We start from the raw sequence: 16,185 nt of genomic DNA on the forward strand, positions 1-16,185 counted from the left end.
CAGGCAAATTTTATTCTTTTGAATTGCTGTCATTTTTTAAGATTTTTTCGTTTTCAGTTTTTGTAATTTTCCTATTAAAATAAAATTTACCTTATTTATTTTAAAGTTACTAAAAAGCTGAGATTCTGGGATTCGATTTTGAATCCTAGGCTAGCACTAGTTTTTAAATACATAGTAGTTAGGCTGATAGTTTACAACTTTGTCCTACACTAAATAGTAAAAATAATAACAAAGTTTTTTCATTGTATAGATGGAGCCTCTAGAAAAGCTTTATAAAATATCAAAAATTTGATCCAAATCTGGCATTCCAAGTCCATGATACATTTAATAATCAATACAAATTTAAAGTAAAGTTAACAATTTCTATTTTCAGTTGACTAATTATAATTTTAATCATTTTTGGACGACTTCAATGAAATCAACAATAGAATCAACAATAGAACCAATAATAGATTCAACAATACCTTAAACAATATTATTAACCTATTTGTCAATATTATATTTAAAAAAAAAAAGTTTTGTGAAAATCCACTTATCAAGAATGTAAAACAATTTGTCTATTAATTTTCTATTAAAATGTATACAAAACTATGTAAATCTCAGCTTTTAAAGTTTCAATTTAGCATTTTTCTATTTTTACCTACTAAGTAAACCAATTTCCTTTAATGCCCCTTTTTTTTGAGAACAAAATTTCCAAGAATAGAATATTTAAATCTCATCAACTGCAATAGGTAAACATTCCATATATGAACCCAAGTCAGTTTCAGTAACGGTTTTTTTTTTTTTGGTGTTCTCGTGTTCTTGGTGGGCAAACCTTGGTCTTTACCCACATCAAGTTCTGCTTAGTCAGAAAAAGACATTTACCTAATGAGATTCCTTCAGCATCCTTGGCCAAGTGGCATTGTCTTTTTAATTTCGTGTCGCATGTGAGTTTCCTTTGATAGCCAAATGTAGCCAGAGGCAAAGATTCCTACACAGATTTAGTTGGAGTTGGCGTTTGGCATTGCAGCCCTTGATGCTGCCTCGGAGTCCCCTCCCCTGTCTCTAGTGATTTGTGTGAATCGTTTTCGTTTCGTGGCTAAAGTGAAACACGAGAGGCAGACATTGAAATTGCATTGCCTTGATTGTGGAACAGCACCTCGCCTGAGTTGTGCTAGACTGCCCCTGGCGGTGGAGTCCATTCATAGGATGGACACCTGCTGTGATGGTAGCTGAAAACGTACTTATGATTTGCTCCACGAGCTATAGAGAGCAAGGAACACAAGTCAAACACATGGCTAAAATTGAATTTGGGTCAAACAATCTCAATGCCAGGGCAAAGCATTTGATTCTAACAATCAAACAAATATTGCCATGTCCTTTCTTTTGGATTAATTTTTGCTTATTTTTCCATAGAGTCAGCAAAGTATGGTAAGAGGCATTCAATAGACTGTACTTATCTATTCGAGAATCAGGAAATAATTGTCAGTTAAAAGTGTCAGCATACTTAACAGAATGCAAATAATCATTAGTTCAAACACTTGAAATTTCAAGTACATTTTGTTATTGGCAATTGATTCTCACTTTAGTAGTTCTTATCGATTTTGAAGTAATGATAGTTAATCCTAAAAGATTGCAAAATCTTATGCAACCAAAGTGACTATTTATCTTGAAAACGGCTCACAGGAAATATTATATTTCTTTGGTATAAGAAAATGAAGAAAAATTGAAAATTAGATCCTTAATAATTTTTTACTATTTTACAAATGTAAATACATTTGTTTAAATATATTTCGTTTTTAATCTTAAAAGTCTTTAATCTTAACTTTGAGTCCAAATAATTTTATTCTGAATTTCATTATTTTTTCTTTATTGATTTTTAAAATTAAACTTTAGGTAATTTCAATTTCTTTCAACTTTCTTTTCATGTTGAATTCTCCTTTTTGGAGCTTTCAAACTTTAATTCTTTTCAAAGGATTATCATGGTCAAGTGATGCTAATGCACAAAAACGTAAGAGGGCAGTGGAAAATTATAATTATGGTAAATTATAATTCCATAGTAGCCAGTTTTAGTGGCATTAAATTTTCATAAAAACCAAATGAAAATTGCTTACACAAAAAGGTTGTCAGGGCAGCTGTTGTTGTTGTTGTTGTTATGGAGGTAGGACATTGGTTGGTCGACTGTGGAGGGGCTTGGGGTTGGGGAAAACTCCTGCTGCTGGGTTGTAATTGGATGCTTATTGAATTAGTGACAAAATCATTGGGTTGGCTGGCTGGCTGGCTGGCTGTGAATGTGGCTGTTGCCTTCTGCGGTTCACGCTGAGTTTTCTAGCTGACATTTTAGATATTCATCAAATTATTCCGTTTGTCAAATTAAGCAAACAAGTCAAAAGGAACTGTGAACGAAGGAGAGAAAAGGCGACAGTTCCTGACGGAAGATTGATTTGGATTTGACTTGATTTGGTTGTTTGTCTTTGTGCGTCTCCCTCTCTCTCTCTCTGTGTGTGTGTGTATCTGACTCGGTATAAGATGAATTGTATGGCTGTCCGATCTGATTACGGATTCATTACAGCGTATAGAGCATAAGCTGGCTAAATGTCCACAATCTGGCAAAACACTTAACTTTAGCCTCAGGTGAAGTTTTTACCCTCTCACCTGCACACTAACGGCAACTAACCTGTCTGAAAGGACCAAGAGTTTCGCTAATGGAAAATGTATGTAATTAAGCCATAAACATAAGTAAAATAAAAAGCAATAAGGGGGAAATAAGGGGGAATTATATAATTTAATATACAATGGAATGGACATAAATTTTTCCATACACCAGAAAGTTAATTTTAATTTATTACTTCCCTAAGTTAAATTTTTCAGCTATTGTCCAGTTGAAGTGGAAAGGACCTCTCGGTAAATGTAGTGTAAATTAAAGGATTATTTTAGGGCTAATTGTAAATTATGTTTTGGTTAAAAGGGCCAAATCGAGGGCCAACCTGGTTTTTAGTAAAAATCCAACTTAACCCTTAAACTATTGAGATAATCACTAACTAATCACTGTTCTGTCTGACGTTTTCCCAATTTGTTGATGTCTTTAGATGGTCAAATGGTTAGTTTTTTTATTTATTGCCCACTTTTTCTTCCTATTTTTTTTTTTTTTGTTTGTAAATTAATTTCATTAATTTTTTATCTCTCTTTTATCTTATATATATATTCTGGTTTAAAAATAGCTCTCCAGCATTTGCTGGTTTGTATATCAAGGGGTAAACAACATATTGACGACCTCTTATTTCGATCTATCAATCACTGCTGACATACTGCTGAATGATAAGGTGTTTTGACCAAATAATCATCAGTTCTTTATAATAACTTAACTGGCTATTATCAGCAATGAATTGTGGCTAAATCGCCTTTTCAAAAATCGTATGATGACGACTAAAATGCCAATCGTGTGCCACTTGATACATGTGTAAGTCCAAATTTCCTATCAACATATGTATAAATCCAAACATTAAGATAAGAATTTAACTCAATTAAAGTATTTACTTGGTATTTCACAATTTTATTTTAATTTTCTATTTAAAATTAACTTAAATTTATAGCAAAGAGTTATCATGTCGGCTGAAACTTTTACAGAAAAAATCAAAAGACTAGTATGGCTTTTCGATTTATGCAAATGAAATGGGGAATACTCGCCCCCCTAAAATATGCCATAAATTTTTCATAGCAGTTTGCTTTTCAATAATCAGGACTAATTAATGGGATCACTGATCAGTTTGGTGTTCTCATAGCCTCATATCACATGTTGCTTAGTTAATCTAAAAAATAAAATTGACTCTAAAGTATTTATTTTAGTTTTTTCTGTATCCTCTGATAGAAATAAGTTTTATGCTGTTATTTATTTCACAAAATTGATTATGGAACTTTTCATTACGTTCCCCCGAGCCTAGAAATATATTATCCAAAGCAGGTAATAGACAATTAAGTTAACTACAAGCGATACCAACGATTCAATAAGTCTCCAGTATTTATTTAATTGCATTTAGCATACTTTTAGGAGCTACAAAATCAAGTAATCAACCGATGCGCATTTTGTTGCCAAAATTGTTGTTTAATTTGTCTTTAGAAACTTGTATAATTTAATTACCAAGTGTTTTACGATATGTGTGTTCGTTTTAACACCAACCCAAAATGTCACGTCAAGCGACAATACTAATTACAACTTTTACTTTTAATGATTATGTAACCATTAAAAAAAAAAAAAAAAAAAATTACTTTTTCAAGTTTCTTCTCATGGGATGCAGGGGAAGGAGAAGAAACTTAAGTTTGTTACCAACCATGTTAGTAGGAAGTTTTATGGCTTTGGCTTAGACGACATGACAAAGAACCAGGAGTATGCCATAACATCATCGTCATCGTTTTTCATAACCACGCATTGCCCAGATGCCAAAACAATAGAGAGAAAACAAAAAGAAACAAAAAAATTGTTGACCTAACTCAGATGCCGCATTCAACATGTTTTGGCGGGGCATGGCATGTTACTGCTGCTTAGCTAACATGGCAAGGAACGAAAGACAATGAGGTGGAAAACAGAATGGCAACGGCAAGGCGGGGCGGAACATTTAACTTTAGCTGGCTAAAAGCCTGGCACGCAAAAACCGACAAGGAGACTCCTTTGGGAGTTGCCACGAGAAGTCGGTAGGTAGCGGTGCGTACAGTCTTTGGGTTAAGGCTTCTCCTGTGGAGGGAGGGGTTGAGCTGTAGTCTTACCTGGGCACTCTTTGCATTTACTTAAAAATTCATTGCGGCCCAAGGAATTCTTTCATTTCCTCTCGCACATTCACTTCAAACCCCCCACAAATGAATGAAAAATTATGCCAAAAATGTCGGCAACAGATTAAAATAATTGCACTCGAATTGATGTGGGATGGATGGATGGATGGAAAAGGAAACAGTGAAAGTGACCAAAAGATTTGGCAATTTCATACAGGCAACAGGTCTACGATTTCGTGTTTTTTGCGCTTTTAATCCCAAATGGGAATTTGATGTTGAAAAATTTTATGTATTTTCTTTTTGTATTATTCAAACAGGAATTTATGAATTAGCCTCCAGGTGATTGAGATTGTGACTAGTTCTCTGCCATTTTTGTGGTTTTTGGGTATTGGCTATAAATGTTTAAAGATGAAAATGTTTAAGGGGCTTAATAAGTGTGAGCACCAAAAGTTTGTTTTAGCATTGAAAGAATTTGGCTACATCTCAAATAAGAGTAAATCAAATAGAGGTTTTAAAATGATCAATTATCCTTCTACCTCCAAAATAATTCAAATAAAGAACACACACACCCACACCTATTCCTGCCATTATGGCACACCAAAGTCAGAACAATACACAGAGTGAGATTCAGTAAGTCCTGCAGTAAATTTGCTTCTTAAAGTTTCAATACGCAGTCAAAGTTAAGTTCATTTTTGAAAATTGTGAACAAAATTTTCAGTGTATTTTGATTTTAATAAGAGTTTTTTATGTTAAAAATATAAACCCTTTCGTTGCTAAAGAACTTTTAAAATTGCATCATAAAAAGTGACGACCACGAATTCATATATGAAACTGATCCCACAATATTGTTTCTCAAAAAAGTCCTTGCCTAATGACCTGAAAATGAATTTATAATCAGAATCAGCTAAGAACACTTAACGAATTCAAATCGACTCAATAGTCGATCTCTGTAATATATAAATTAGTTAACTTGTCGTTTTCTACTTTGACTCGAAAATTCTTTTAAATTTCACATAACAAAATACATTTTAGAGAGCTCAAAAAAAGTCATACAATTAAAAAGATTTTTTAACATTTCAGTCCAACTTTTCAAATCGTTATTCAGAATGTGATTCTAGCTCATTCTTTGGATTCAATGTAATTATAAATGTTAATCTTTGACAAAAAGCTCTTATTATTTTAAGGATATTGTTTAAGTTTTTAAATAATTTATTCAAAGGAAATTCTTATAGTTATTTGTAATAAGTAAAATGTCGACAATTGAAGATTTTATTTGAGATTTTTTGACATTAAACACCTTTTGAGAGGCAATTACTACAGAGCATTTAAAGGGTCCTTGGTAAATCCTTTAACCTTTCACTTCAATGCTTACAAAGTTGACAACGAAACTATTTAGCACAATGAACTGAAATCAGAGAGGCTGAGAGAGAACGGGGCAAAGGGCAAATCGTAAAAAGGCAAACTCAAAAAGTTCGTTTTTGTATAATAGAAAAACATTTACATTTTAAAATGGATACAAAAAAGAAGGAGAAAAAGGAGAAATTCAATGCAAACATGTTAACGAGCCTGGTAGATGAATGTGCCACGTGGGGGCCTTCTGGCTTCTGTTCTCTCTCTCTCTCTCTCTCTCTCTCTCTTCTATTTCTGTTTCTGTTTGAGTTGAGCAAAAGTTGCGGTAACAATGCTCATAAAACATAAACAACCAAATGTCAATGGAGCCTGGCAGTTTATCAGGCAAAGAAAAGGACTATATACCACCAGAGAGGTGTTGTTGGTGGATGGAGGAGAGAGGAGGGATGAAGGGCATTGGAAAGCTGACAATGCAATGAAGTGAAAGTGAACGAGCAATGGCAACATTGAAACCACTGACATTCAAACACATGAGCCAGATGACTGATGCTGCATTGCCATCATGACAATTCGGATTGGGATTCATCTTGGCAGATGAGATGTGGTCCACAGTTTTCTTTCTTCCTCTCTGTCTCTATCTCTCTCTCTCTCTCTATCTTTGCTGTATAAATTCCACAATGACAAAAGAGTGCAAAACATTTTGGGGAGCATTTAGTGCAAAAGTTTACCACAAGTTTTCTTTTCTGTATTTTTAGTATTTTTATTACCATCTCCCTAAAGCATAGTTTTTTGCCGGCTTTACTGCCATTTGAATATTTTTGCCACTTTTGTGTTGGCCCAATGACGCAGTTGCTCGCTTTTTGGCGTATGAGTTACGTGGTTTTTGTGACGTGTGAAAACTTTTTTAAGTAGCATCTCGTTCTAACTTGCAGAGTACTTCAAAGTGGAAAAGTATTTGCCAAGTTTCTTAAACTTCTTCATAAAAGGTTTCATGCATGCAATTGGCTTCACATTTGAATATTACACAAAGAATGCTTATGATATTCATATCAAAAAGGCCATGATACATTAATCAAGGTTCTCTTCACGCATTTGAGTCAAACATATATTGGCCTATATATTGTAAGCTAAGCTTTGAAGGAGATCATGAATCAAGTTGAGTGTTTATTAACTGAAAAAAAGTATAGTTCGATTTGAAAAAGAATTGCCTTATTCGACACGGACTAAAATGAAGCCAAATTGAAATACCCAAATAGAAATTAAAAAAACACAAACTTGTTGTCTCAAAACTTTTGCCAACTCGTCTTAAATATCGATCGTACTACTAACTCTGAAGGAAAAGTTCATTATGAAGCTCATTTTAAATCAAGAGTTATTAACGATGTTTCTACTTTTTTTCAGTTCTTTAATCGTTGAATTTATTGTACAAACTTATGAGATCTAGAAATAAATCTCTCTTTGCTTCGGCATAGAAGGTTCTATTCCAATGGAAAATTACCAAAAAGCACTAAAAAGTTTTGGAGAACTTATAAAAATTTTACTGGAAAACAGTTGAAGGCAGTTGCCTGATATAATTATCTAGTATGAGATTCATTTTTATTCTTCTAGACACATATTATACCTAATCGATCCTTAAAGTAAAGAGAAGACCACACAAGGACCTATATACGAGTGTCTTCCTTTCTGAAATACAATTTGTTAATGAGCTCATTGTTTATTAATCTTAAAGAAGGAGAACAAATATTATATTCATATGTGGAGAAAATTGCTTTTTGGACCATTTTGAATGATATTTTATTCGTTTGCTGCTTATTACAAAGAGTTCTGCTGGTTCTGCCACTTTCCCCAACCACACCCCGCTTACTTTCTTTCTCTCTCTCTCTCTCTCTCTTTCCATAAATTGCCCGCATAAGGGCGAGTATTTAATTTAAATGCCGGCCATAAATGTTCAAATATTTTTTAAAGCGAATTTATTACAAAATGCAAACTTTGTCATATAAACAATTTGAGGAGCGGCAAGCCAAAAGCAGAGGCGGAAGCTTAAGTAAACATCAAGGCGGAGTTCACATAAAAAGCAACGCCAACTGAAAGGGCACATACAAGCCACGACAGAGACGACACAGGACGCAGGAGATGAGGCGGGACGCGACGAGACGAATGCATGTCTTATCACAGGAGGAGTATACGAATGGAATGGAATCTTCTTACACAAGAGAGCTTACATGGCGGATGGCGGATGGCGAATGGCGGACAAGAAATGCTTATGGTAAATGCAACATAAAATACTTTTTAAATGCGTATAAATATTTGTATGGAATGAGTAAGAAAATATTTTCAAGGTAACAAGAATCGGAGCACACAACAAACAAGACAAAAACAAAAAAAAAAAAAAAAAAGGAGAAGAAAGAAAAGCAAATAAAAATGAGAATTGAAAATTTCATATTAACAAAAGGCTCATATAAACACAATAATTTCCCTAAAACCTTATATATTTTTATTTATTACAAAAAACCCTTTCGTTTCTGGCTTAACAACTTAGTTGTTATTGTTGTTGTTGATATCATCCTTTGGGGAGTTCAAATTCAAATATATTACTCTCTCTTTACAGGGAATATTTTCGATTGATTTTGATGAGAAAGACTCAATCGCTGATGTGGAAGCTCAAGTGGTTTAGACGTGAAATCGAATTGAATGTGGCCAGCTCAAAATCGTATTATGGGCTGGTCTATAGCTACTCTGAAACCTGGGCCAAGAACCTCCTTCTTTCTAGTTAAGCTGCCTTCTTCTAATTCTCAGTTTAGTTGCCAGAAAGTTGTCGATATTTGATTGTTTTTTGAAGTAAAGAAGAAGCATCTTCTTCTATAACTTATAAAAAAGTACATTCAAAAACTAATACATCTATTGGCTGGCCTTTGCAGTTCACCTGAAAGCCAAAATATATTATCATTATAGCCAAAGATCTGAGCAGATTGTTTGACAAATAGAAAAATTCATACTTAAATGGACTTACTTCTTGCCAAATAAAGCTAAATAAGAATTAACAAAGTTAGAATATACGGCATTAAACATTTAAATATTTAAAAAATAATAATTTCGATCACATTTTTTAAAAAGAAATCATCAATTATTTTGCCAACATTGGCAAAAAAAATGTAGATCTCGAAATTTTAATGCAGATTGAAAGAAATTAGTCTAACTTGAAAATTTCCAAAACTTCAAAAATTGACTAAATTAGAGTATCATGAAATTATGGTTTATTGTAATACTTAGCAATTTGAAAATTTTCATTTTATTCTAAAGATATTTATTAGTTATTAGCATAAATAAGATTCCATTTCAAAATTAAATTTGAAAGCATTAATATGATATACCACTTTCAGAAATCGGTTAAAATTTCAAACAAACACAAAAACCCTTAAAGCGCAGGGTCCTTAACATTTATTAATCCTTGTACTGACGGGATAGTTAGAGTGACGTATTTCCATATTTTGTTTTTAAAAGTATATATATTATTTATAGCTCAAATTTTTGCAAAACTAATTATTGTTATATACTTTCTAACTCTCTAAATAAATATGCATTCTGGTTTTATATGCAAATTTTACTTTGCCTGCAGATGAAATAGAATATGATGAAATTTTGTACTCTGCAAAACTTTTTCTTTTTTGTTTGTTGTCCATTTACAAAATGCATAAACTTAACTAATTGAACATAAACTGTTTTGGTCCGAAAGTCGTGCCCAATTAGAATTGCTCTTGAAATACAATGCGAGACACAATAATTTTGAACAAAATAAAAAATTATTAAAAGCCTAATAAACAAAGAAATGAGCAGACCAAAGAGGATCCCGTGGCCAGAACTCAAGCGTGGCAGGCATAAAAAACCAAACAAAATTACACCAATTGCCTTTCTGTTTACTTTTGGTTAAATTTGGCTAGGGGTATGTTAATTTTTGATACCCTTGTGGATGGGTATATTAAACTAGATGAGATGATGGCAATGTTTTCCTTGTATTCAGTTTATTGTATTCAGTTTATGGCTCTTTTTTAAGGACTATGCAAATTGTACGTAGAAAACGGAGAGTTGAGTCAATTCGAAGACGAATTTCTAGGGTATAGAAGGTATTTAGATGGTATTTAATCCACATCCCACTTTCTCACTCCCTGCTCCCAGTTATTTTTCTGGGATTTAGAGCTCTATGGTGATTAACATGCATATACATATGTATGTATGCCAAGTGTCGAGTACTGCAACCACGAGAACGAAGCTGTCGAGGAGGGCAGAAGCCAGTCAACGGAGACGTACCAAGTTTTTGCGGGTAAACATTGCCAAAAACAATTTAATTAATAAAAATATGCAAATTTAATTAGTAGAACAAACGCAAAAGTCCGTAGCTAAAGAGCTAAGCAACCGAAGAGTCAACGGTAAAGATGCGGGTCCGGGCGGGTGGTCGGACTAAAAACAATTTTATCCCTAAAATGCTTAATCCATTTGAGTGCTTTGAGTAGTTTCATTTTGAAAAAAATATACCCTTTTTGTTTTAGCGACTTTTCCCATCGTTTTAGCCACATTTCAAAGCTTCTGTTGAAGCCTTGGATTCTTAAGAGTTTTCCTCTAAACATTTTTTAATTGATGTTCAGGTAAACTTTTATGGCATTTTTACATGGAATTAATTGCGTAGGCAAAACCAAAAAAAAAAAGAAAATATGAAGAAAAAAAAGTATCCAACTGACCATTTTATTTGATTTTCTTTATGTTTTCCCTTAGGAAATTTAAAGCAAACAAGAATATAAATTTACAAGAAACAGAAGCAGGGAAAAAAAAGGAAAACCTCAACAATTTGTCGCAATTCTGAGGCATTAAAAAAACAAGTCTGAAGCGAAAGCATTAAATGAAGTAGTTTTTTGTGCTTTTCCATTTTTTTTTTTTTTTTTTTGTTTGAGGTCAGAAACATGAAAAGCTGCGGAGAGAAAAAACACCTGTGCAAAGGTTCCCACACCTTGGGCTTGCCCGAATAAGTAGGCAACGATAAATGGCCAAGTTGCCGTTGGCTCTACCACAGTGGAAAAAATCCGATATTTGTTTGTGTGTAAAAAAAAGAGGGTGAGTTTCCTTCAAAACAAAACTAAGTAAATTATTTGAAAATAAAAAACAATTGTCTTTTTTTATGAATTTATTTTGAAAAAAATTCTATTCTAGTTCTATTCTGAACATTTTGAATTGTTTAGCTAAATTCGAGTCAGTTATTCTGAATCGAATTGAATGAATAGAAATCGAAATATACAAAGTATTTGATTAAAAGCAAATAAGAATGAGAAATGGTTAATCGTTTGTACGTTATGACTTCTGACGAGTTAAAACACCATTTAAGACATTTTCCTAGTGCCAGAAAACACTAAGCCATGGAAAAGTAAAATACGAGAGCAATGGAAAGAGCCCAGTTGCTGTTAAAGAAATAAAGTGATTCGTTTCTATGTCTAAGGATTATAAAAATGAGAGATGACCCACTAATATAAGTCTAAGCATAAAATCACACAGAAGTGGATATAATTTTTGATTATATATAAACTCATATAATCAAAAATTCAACTCTTATGTGGTGAAACCCATAAAACGATGATAGGTCGGTCAGTTATGTACATGTTGCTGCCAAATTTATAGTTACGATAATATTTCCAAACAGATAATATATTAATAATTCTCTGAACAATTAAATTGAATTGTTATTGGAATAACTCGAATTTGGGGTTGACATTTCGTCAAGTTTTTTCTATTCATTTACATTATTCACTTTATCATTTCCAAAATTAATCAAAAAGTCTTCAAGGTTTATCCATCAATCCAATAAAGTTACAAAACTATTAATCTTTTTAGACTAGATGAATTTCTGAACTGAATTTTAATCTCTTCCTCTTTTTTTATATTCCGAATGAATAACTTAGAGCTTAAAATTTCACATTACCATAAATGGATGGTTCCTTTTTTTTGTTATTGATTTTTACATGTGTGAAAAAATAACAAACGGATGAGTTGATCCTTGAATCAATTAAACTTTTGGTGTTCTTTAATTACTTTTGTAAATACCTCAGTTTAAGGACACCCTATACACACATGGGGGACAGGCGGAAAAAAAAACTAAGATTAAATTAATTTTTCTGTTTTCAGAGACTCTTTTCCACTTTTTCCTCACCAGCACTTAACCAGTTACTCTTACTAAGCGGATTTTGCGCTATGCCTCACATAAATGCATTTTTATGTTTTCCCCCCCGCTTTAATTAACTCAAATGTAGCTAGAAAATTTTAATAGACCCTATACCTTAAATTTTGTTAATAAATATTTAATTACACATATATACATATATTAACTGAAGATTAATAATTAAAAAAAAAATTCTCTATTATTGAGGGGCCCAAGAAGACAAATTTTCATGCCTCTTTGGTCAAACAAACGTCTAAACTGCTCTGGCAATTGAAATTGGCCCAATTGCCCAGTGTACACTTCGTGTTGTTGATTTAAAGTTCCAAGAACAGGAATTGATTCATGCGAACCACTGAGCAGTGAAATAACTAATTATTCCTCCCCAAGGACTCAAGGAGCTTCACTTTGTTTTATTAAAGTTAAAGCTTGAACTCATGAAATATTAATGGCCATGGATATGAGAGCCAAAATGAAATATTTCATATTAAAACTATTAAAAATCAAATATTTACCATGTATATACCAATATTGCAAGATTATTTTAGGGCCAACATAAAGCTGGAAATCATTGTGTAAATCCTATAGGTTTATTTACTTGGTGCAGCAGAGGCAAAAGGTAGAGAAACTAACCAAACTTCAACTTCAATTTGACATCATAAAATAAAATTAAGATTCTCTAATAGATACTAAGCGAAAAAAAGGTCACTCTGGCCAAGAAAGAGGCCAAGCCAAAGGACAAGGCGAAGCAACAAATGTCCTGGCCTAGGCTAAGCTAAAGCTAAGCACATACACACACACACACACACACACACACACACGCACACGCACAAACATCGTCCATTCGAGAACGATGACAAGGAGCACAATGGCTGATGTTCGCTGATTTGGTTCACTGTTGATTTTATGGCTTAGGACCAGTTATGAAGCAATTTCCTCTAAAAACAGCAACAAGAACAAGAAATATGAAAGAAAAGGTTGTGTATGGCATTTGGGGGAATTATAAATATATGGGATTTTAAGCGGCCAGAGACTTCATTAAGTCGTATAAGGAAAACATTCAATACAGATTGCCATTCTGTGGCAATCTGTGCCCACATAATGAAGGTAAATATGAAGTAAAACCACCAAATATGTCGTCTAGACGGTTTTTTCAGTGTAAACACATAACAAAGACGTTTATATTAATAATTTTAAAATTATTAATACGGTTAAATATTAAAATTTGTTTGATTTATTTAAAATATTTCAGCAAAAGGAAACAGAACATTTGTTTTCTTTTGTCTTAATTGTCCTTAAGACTAACAAATTTTAAAATATTATTAACTAGGGATCGAAAAGTCTCGCAAAAGGGCATGCAAATTTTTCAAATCCCGTTTTTTTCCCAAAACTTCTTAAAAGTCCTTTCAATTATTGCACTAAGAATTAATCTTTCACATTAATAGCTTAAGACTTTAAAAACCTCTACACTAAATCTAAAAATATTCAAACTCCTAATATTCAGAAATATAGCAAAAAAATATATAAAGAAGACAAAGAATTCTGCATCTTATTCTTAATGTCTTTAAATAATATATTTCTTAATATTTATAACAAAACGAAACAAATTGATTGAGTGCTTAAATTAATAATCAATCAATCAAGAATCTTTAAACACTAAAGGAGATAAATCTTATGAATCCATTGTGAATTAATTTATATTATTTTGCAATCCTAAGTTGGCAAGCAAAATTTACTTGTAATCTCATAAAAATAATATACAAAAAGCAATAAAATTTAACTAAAAATAGAAATGTTTTATTTTTTATTTAGAATATAAATGTAAATAATAAGAAATATTCTTTACTAGAGCAGCAAACAATTTATTTAGACACGTGAAAAGGTTTATGTAAACTACATTTTTGAATAAAATAAAAAGGGATTATTTCAAATATGAACTTTTTTTCTTCTTACACCTTGTATTATTCCTGAAAAAACTATCCATTATTTAAAAATTTTGGAACCCGAAAAGGATAAGGTGTGTGTTCCTTACATCAACAGAATTATAAAGCATTCATTTCAAATCGAATGAAATCTAAACATATTAGAACCAATTGGATCTCAGGACTTTTAAGAAAGCGCCTGCTAAAAAATATTAGTCCACAAATCATATAAGTTATAAATATGATACATATGTCTAACATATTTAAGTAAATTGAACTCTTTGAGCTTATTAACTGATATGGGTTTTACACTAATCACACCTGTCAGATAATAGATTGCATTTCATGTTTCAATCTAAAACATTTTTCGGACTTTTGTTAAACGAAAAGTAGAAAAGCTAAATAATTTTTATAATATGCAGTTTTTTAACTAAATTTTCAAAAGTAATTGCCCAACTCACCTTTCTTTACAGAAGCACAAAGAATGGAAAATATTAAGAGTTCTTTTTTGGATTGCACAAATTGTTCAAAATATTGTTAATTAATCACTGAAAATTACACAGAATTAAATGGATTTTACAAAAACCTTGTTTAACACCAAGTTATTTTTGGAAAAAGAGTTTAAATAAATTTTGAAAAATATATATATAATTTTTTGGAAAAATCACCGTTGGATTTGAAGTTGTTGCTGCTGCTGCTGCTGGTTGAAGTTCACCGCTTTGAAACAAAAACGTAAGTGGAATCGGCAGCTAAAGGCGCACGGGATTTATACAAACGCGAACTTTCAGTTCGTATCAACATTTTGACGAGGATTCAAAAGATTTCAACGGGCAGTAGGCAACCTAATGCCGACTGGTGACACGATGATTTCAGCCGAACGCCTACACGATGCTTATAGTGGCAGATTTTGCGCAGTCATCACTGTGGTTCTACCATCACCTCGTACCACATGGCGTATAAGCAATACGCAACACGTGGCAGGGGCTGAACAGCAACACACATAAAAAAGTAGCTACAAGAGGGCAACATTTTTGGTTTTTTTGGGGACCTTTATGGTGTATATGTATGTATATATGTTTGTATTTAGATTGGATTTTATCTGTTTATCAATCATCAATTACGCACAATTATCGCTCACTTATCATCTTATCATATGATAGTAGGGAGACCTACTATATTATACTAATCAGCGTGAAGATTATTTTCAATTAGCTGCACCTTTGGCAGCTGTCAAAGCCCCCAAAAACCTAATATAAATCCTCATATACCATTATATACTAAAGCTTATTAATTCTTTTGGGTATTAACCCCGTTATCTAATTGGTATTACACAATATTTTTATGAAATTTCACGGCATTTCCATGACCAAACATCGAGATTATATGAGTCAAGCCCGAAACGATAATTTTATACAGAGTCATAATGATTGTAATAACATTAGATATAGATAGATAAACTGAAATCGAGCGAGAAAAATGCCACAAAATATTTAGATCACATTTTGTCTGAAAAAAAAAACAAATGTTAATTGTAAAATTCACTTTAATAACTTAAACAAAAAGTGAATGGTGGAAATGGACTTGACCCAAAATGGTTTTTCCCAGAATAAAATGTACTTTTTGTTTTTAGTTCAAGCATATAACGCCAAATACACAACTTGGTGGATAATTTCTTTTAACTAAAGCTAATACATTTGGTATATCTATAAAGTATCCCACTTTAATATGGGGCTAAGAGAAAATTTATGAAATTTTCAGAAAGTTGAAGGGTTTTTGCTTTAAATTTGATGTGTATTAAGTATTAATTGTAGATAGTTTAACATTAAATAATATCCTTCTTAGTAAATGTTTGTTAAAGTTTGTTTTGCAAGTTAAGGGAGTTTAAGTGTTTATTTTGATACATAAACCAAGATCTAAAAGGGTATAGAGATTTGATTAATATTTTATTTGTATAAATTTGTCACGTATGTATCA

The sequence above is a fragment of the Drosophila tropicalis genome, unplaced genomic scaffold (assembly GCF_018151085.1).
Source record: "Drosophila tropicalis isolate 14030-0801.00 unplaced genomic scaffold, ASM1815108v1 contig_393, whole genome shotgun sequence".
NCBI lineage: Eukaryota > Metazoa > Arthropoda > Insecta > Diptera > Drosophilidae > Drosophila > Drosophila tropicalis.